The sequence below is a fragment of the Chenopodium album genome, chromosome 12 (genome assembly GCF_948465745.1).
Source record: "Chenopodium album chromosome 12, dcCheAlbu1.1, whole genome shotgun sequence".
In the NCBI taxonomy this organism is placed as follows: Eukaryota; Viridiplantae; Streptophyta; class Magnoliopsida; order Caryophyllales; family Amaranthaceae; genus Chenopodium; species Chenopodium album.
Genome location: NC_137845.1, coordinates 19,747,117 through 19,754,283, shown reverse-complemented (window position 1 = coordinate 19,754,283; position 7,167 = coordinate 19,747,117).

Sequence of the window (7,167 nt, the reverse complement as noted above, 5' to 3'; positions counted from 1 at the left end):
ATCATCAGTCTGCTGACATCTCTGCATTCTCATGAAGTGTTGCGTTCGTACATACTTTTCTTTAATCTTATGTGAAAGGTATGTCTGAATTATCAGTGGGAGGAAAAAGGCGACACTTTAATGTAGTCAAAAGCTTTAAAGGAGATGACGGGAAGAAGATGGAGGCTTTGAAAATGCTTGTGTAAGCGATGTTTTTGATTCCTCCTTTGTCTTTCCGATTAAAGGTACATGGAAAATAATAAAGCTAGTCCTATATAATGCATATAATATGACGAGCTTACTGTAAAGTCATGACGAAGAAAGTCGTGTTGAGATAGTACCTTTGTCTCTCAAGGGAAAAGCCTAGTGACGAAACAAACAGTAAGAACTTTTTTGCTTAGTTTGCAAGATACTTATACCCTTGATTAGCTAGTCCACATCGATTAAATAATTTGCTAAAGATGGATTACGGCAGCAAATTCGATGGTTCAGGCTCCAAATTGTGTGTTAGCTAGGCTCTTAGGAGTACATATTCTTAGCATCCTTAATAACATAGGCTTTTCAAGATTACGCTAAAAATACTTCTGTATGTTTGTTTAGTAGCCCACTGTTTGACTGTTTGAATTATCTTTAGTGTACTGGCTGAAATAGCTTTTTGCTAGTTGTATACCTAGTTGGATTCTGGCTACTCAGCTTTCTTTTTGGTGAATTTCAGTTTGATGTGCTTTTTATACCACACAAAATGAAAGTGAATCCAAAGATCTTTTTGGACTTTTACCCTTTGGTATGTATGGTGTTATATATGGGGAAATGGTAGTTATTTTGTGAATAGTAGATGATATTTTCGACAACCAGGGACTGCTTGAATTGCGGATGATTAATTTCGAGTGATTCTAAATTAAGCCGTGGATAGATTGTGGAGTTGAAGTAGGATGGAGGTTTTTTTTTTTTTTTTTTTTTTTTTTTTTTTTTTTTTTTTTTTTTTTTGTATAGAGAGCCACATGGTCAAATGATGAAAATTGATTTCAAGATCTCGTGAAATTGGGAGGAAAACTCTAACCATCTGAGGTATCCCTCAACCTCTGGATGGAGGACTTATTAGTCTCTATAAGTTAAAATTACAAGTACTTATGGTCCCATCACCCTTCTTTGTAAATGTTATGCTACCCTAGCTAGTTGCCTTCTTGTTAAAGTGAAAAACTATCTCTGTTCTTATATATTCTAATAATTTAATTGACACACTTGTGAATGCACACTTTTGACCTAAAGTAACAATTAAGTAAAATAATAAATGTTTGTAAGAAAACAACTGAATTTTAGCAAAAATAATTTAAATTTATACAAAATAATTTTAATTTAGCAAAAAATCAGATGAAGATAATAGGGGGTTAATATAATACAGTAGTAAATATGTATTCAATGTTAATCTATGCATAAAATCTTAAAGTTAAATTGTTGCGAATATTTAGGAACAGAGGGGATATGAATAAATTCTTTAGGTTTTGATTAACTTTCAATATGCTAACATTATTAGTGAAGATGTAAAGGTACATGTTACATGATAGGATTATGCAGTGAAGTTGTATCTATAGTTTGAGCAAATTTGTGCAACTGAAATTATCTGGCTTAGCCAAAAATGCTTGTGGTTAAGAGAGCTTGCGTTTCATATTAAGGGATACCTTTCGTGATACGAAATTGAGGGCCTAAAGTTGGTCGAGTAAAGCTGCTCAATTCACATGGATATCATATGCTTCCACCATCCTACACTATATTTCAATTGGTCTAGCCTCTGATATTTCACTTAGTTTTTGCGTAAAATTTGGTTGATTTATCAAGGTGATAAACTTATATTTTCTTTATTATGGTATTACATAAAATTACTCCCTCAATTAAGTAAATTATACTGTGACAAAATTCAATAATTACGTAATCTGCCGTAATATTTGTTTTCATAAGTTAGTGGAAGATATAAGCAATGTTTCTGACAAAATTCCATTATGATACAACTTTGTTTCTTGTATTTTTTTGCTAAAAAAGTTTACACTATTAACCGTCAAATTTCAACCAAAAATATTAATTATTCGAAACTGAACAATCCAAATGAGAACCGAACTGATTTAAAACCGATTGTTTGAAACCAAAAACCGACTTGAATTATATTATAATAAACCTAAAATTGAACCGCTCCGATTAATGTTAAACTATATAAGAATCAAACTCGTTACCCACCGAATTGAAGTAGAATCTAACCGAAAAATGAATCATTTCTAACCCAAAACCGTTTGAACCGTGTTAAAAAGTAAAAATCGTTTAAATCGAAATTGTATCAAACCGCAACCCGTTTTCGTTGAATGGTTTACAAACCGACCCGTTTACAAACCAAACTGCTTATAAACCAAATGATTTATAAACTAAATGATTTATAAACCAAGCTACTTATAAACTAAACCGTTTACAAACTGCTTATTGTAATATTCCATCCGTTTTTAAATACTTGCTCCACTATCCATTTCCGACCATTTTTAAATACTAGCTCCTACTTCCTTATTTGGAAAGGTTTTGCAATATTAAATTCATTTTTCTCACCTAGTTGACTGTAGATCCAACATAAATCATATTTTATTAATTTTATATTCTCTCTCCTCCAATTCTCTCTATTACTTTTGCTTTTTATAAATTTTATTTTTTCACCTGCTCCACTACCTCTATATTTTATTACTTTCTCTAAATTCTTCTAAAATTCCGCGCATGGAGAAATAGAGTAAGTATTTGAAAACGGAGGAAGTATATTGGTAACCTCACTACAATTAATTTTGTCATCTTAATCTAAATGTTTGAATTATAAAGGGAAGATTAATTATATTATTAACATTATATATTGATATTATTGAGGTAAACACGGGTTGAGTTTATTCTAATGGAAGAAATGACTTCAGACGATTCTTGTTTGGTTGTGCTCTCTAACGGTTTTGCGACTTTTGTCTATTCGTCCTATCAGGTTGTTTTGAATTATTGATCCAAACAAATGTTACTTATCCATAACTTTGTACTAATAAAAACATTACTCCTAAAAGATTGATTAACCTTATTTAACTTATAAATCGTAATAATCACTAATATTTTGAACTAATTTGATACGACATCCTGATTAGACAAGGTAACTGAACATATTTACCAATATAATTTAATTTCAACGGATGTTTCTACTGTGGTCCACTTTATTTGGACCATCACTATACTGAATTATCATTGGCCAAATTTTTAATTTTTTTAACCTTGGTCAAATACTATTTTTAGTATTTTCCTTTTTTAATTCAATTTTTATTTTCCAAAATATAATTACTGAATATCCGAAAATTATTTATAATTTTTGAAACTTATTTATTAAAATCAGTTTTTAATTATACAAAAAAATAACATTAAATTAAAAAAATCAAAATCAAAAAAATTGTTCATCAATGTTCTTCATTATTCATCATTGTTCTTCAAGTTTGTTCATCCATAGATGAGATTAACCACCATTATGGTAAGCTTTGTCCCATAAATACACTCGCACATCAACGAAATTGAAAATATGCATCGATTTACATATTACATGTGAAGAGTTCATTCGAAATTAGGATTCGTGTATGAATTTGTGATTGTTTTAATCGTAAAACAATATATGTTAATTGGATAATCACAAACAAGGGATGCAAAATCGGTCATTATATGTATGCGAAAATTAAAAAAAAATATATATATAACAATTTATCGAAATCTGGGTTTGTGAGCAAATTGGAGAAGACAACGATTTTTGTTTTGGAATACTTGTTTGATCCGAAAAAAAAAAAGATATAGCTTTCAATTTTGTTTGCATATAAGGCATTAACCCAAATGCTAATAGGTCATTACCTATAAAACGCAGTATTATTGTTTATTTGGTCTACGACCATACATTATTTTGGACATTGCTAATTATTAGTTCATACTATGCATGCATTAATATCCTAATATTTTTCTTAATTGATAGCAAATAGGATTGTGGTCCTCAATCCTCATTCACTAGCCAAATCACAATGTACATATACCAAGTTTGATATCAATGATCACTTATTGTTTGCATATTCCTCAAAATTTAATTAACTCTCAATCAAACCAACCACCTTTAGAGCTATTCTAATGGCAACCTAATTGTCAAATTAGATGATTATCTTCTTATCTATCGTGTGACCCAATAGTTGGATTACTTGGATACTAGTTTGTGTTATTATTATAATTTTACAATAATTAAGGAGATTGAGACCAATTCTAAATATATAAGTAATGTCATATCCTAATATTGGACAAATCCCATATAATAACCAAATGAAAAAAAAAAGGTGGAGGTGAGCAATTACATGGCAAACTTTTTTTTTTTTTTTGAAAGAATACAATGACAAATTGTTAAATATAGTAAATATATTTTTGTATTTATAAATTAAGAAAGCCAACATTCAACCCCTTATATTTAGGCTAAATGCATGCTACTATTGCTGGTTGTATTCCTTATAATTAGGACATATCATGCTTCTGTTTTGTATATACACGTATTCTAGTTATATTAATGAGAATCGAAAATATTCTTTTTCCTATTTTTCAAAATAGCGTTACATGTTAAATGTGATTTTTTGTATCTAGTTTTTTACCCAATGGTTAGTACTACGACTCTACGAGTATTTTTTTTTTATTAGTTTAGTTTCATTTTTAATTAATAATCTATATTTTATGTGTCATAAAAAATAACTGATAGCAACACTATTGTATATCATTGATTTATTTCCTAAATCATACGTTAGATATTATAATAGAATATTTGAAAAAGATTTGGACAACAATTTATATGGGATAACTTATGTATCATTTAGTAACAATATTTCCTAAAAATAAGCAATCAACAGCCATCATATAGGCAATATTCTTCAAATAGATCTTAAATCTAACACATTCCATTATTAATCTAAATTTCAATTTTGATTGGTTGCTTTAAATACATGATTTTTTTATCTTATAGAAAGATGGTCTGAATTTCAAATTACACAAACCAAAAAACAAAAAATAATTTCCAAACCTATATAATGAGCAGATCGATCAAAGGAAGAAGATGATATTTTAGGATACAAAGATGTATAATGAGCAAATCGATTAGAGGAAGATGACACAATTTTTTATTTTAATTTTCTTCTCATAAACCTTGTTTGATACGTAGAACACAAGTGTGAATTTTGTGATCTGTTTATAGCTCAGGAATTAACTTATATGTACTTTGGTTATTACCTAAAAAAGAAAGTTTATTGAGTTTGACGAATGACCATATGTACTTTGGATATTGTAAAAATTCCAATTTTATGATTTTTCAACGTGGAGCTGAGAGAAACCAACATTTTGATTTTATTTTATGATAAGCATGTCAATATTTTTTTTTTTTTTTTTTTTTTTTTTTTTTTTTTTTTTTTTTTGAAATTTGATCTTATTTTAGAAAAGAAAGACTTAAATTATTTCCTTAAAAAAATAAGATAGATTTAAAATCATAAACCTTAATTAAATTATGGTATTTTCCTAATTTTATCTTTTTTTGAGGGAAAGTACGTAAGTTATTATCCTAAGATTTTGTTAATATTCTATTAACTAAATTGCGGGAAGAAATAACAAAATCTCAGGAAAATCTAAAATTTGAGGGAAAGTAAATCGGCTATTATCCTAAGATTTATTAATATTCTATTTACAAATTTTATCCTCTTTTTAAATTCATTTTACACGATTATTTATCAAACATTCCATGTTTATTGCATTATTAAAGATATATATTACCATAATTCTAGGCGTGATAAAAATAAATAATTTTACAAAATCATAGGATATGTCGACAAAATCAATAAGATATATATGTTCTAATATTTAGAAAATATTAGAATATAATCTTTTGAAATTTAAAAATTATACTGATTTTAAAATTCTATACAATAATAATAAGATAAAAAATTAGGAAACTATCCTTATTATAATTGGTGATTGAAATATTTTTTTAAATAATATTTCTAATGTTAAAAGATATCCTAAAAGATATTGATTCCATTTTTTTTAATTTTACATATAATCATTAAAATATATTCATTTTAATTTTTGTACATGTTTAGCTACAAATATTTTGCAAAGGTCGTAAAGTATTTTAAAATAATTGGTTATTTCCATCATCATGTATGGTCATAATCGTTTAATATTTAAAATGTATATAATAGGTAATGTCCTATCTGTATGTGGGTAAATTCCTTAAACACAAACACGATTTGTAATTCGGTCTCCTTTTTTTTGGATCAAATAGCGTTTCGAAGAAAAATCATACGTTTCTTATCAGATTATCTTGAAGAACGTAGATTACCGAATTTCTTCAAATTTTTTGTGATCGGATACATAAATTCGATGTTTTTGCAACCATTGATTGATATTGAACTAGTGAAATTTATTTTTGTAGAATTAAAAATATACGCCAATATGCTTTATAATGCCAGATTTTGCAAATTCGATTGTTGAACAAAGTTGAAGGACATTGAAGAATGTCGATGAACAATGGCGCACGGCATTAGATCTTAATTTATAGAGAAATTCGTCTATTGTTGAACAAAGTTGAAGGACATTGAAGAATGTCGATGAATAATGATGAACTATGAAGAACATTGATGAACAATTTTTTGATTTTGTTTTTTTTTTTTTTAATTTAATCTTTTTTTATTTAATTAAATACTAATTTTAATAAATTATTTTCAAAAATTATAAAATGATTTTTGAAAATACAGTAATTAAATTTTGGAAAATAAAAAAAGAATTAAAAAAGGAAATTACTTAAATTAAGGTTTGACCAAGGATAAAAAAAAATTAAAAAATCGGCCAACGATAATTCAGTATAGTGATGGTCCAAATAAAGGAGACCATAGTAGAATTTTCGAATTTCAACACCATTGAACGGTTAGATATTATGTGTATATATAATCAGTTAAACGGAACGATGAAACCTTTTTAATCATAAATGTTTTCTTTCACTATACAAGTCAAATATTTTGTAATATTAATAATTTTATGCAAATATATAATGATAATTTTTCATACTTAATCACCATATCAATTATCAAAGTAACAGGAAGCTAAGTTGTATACTCGTGAATTTAAATATCG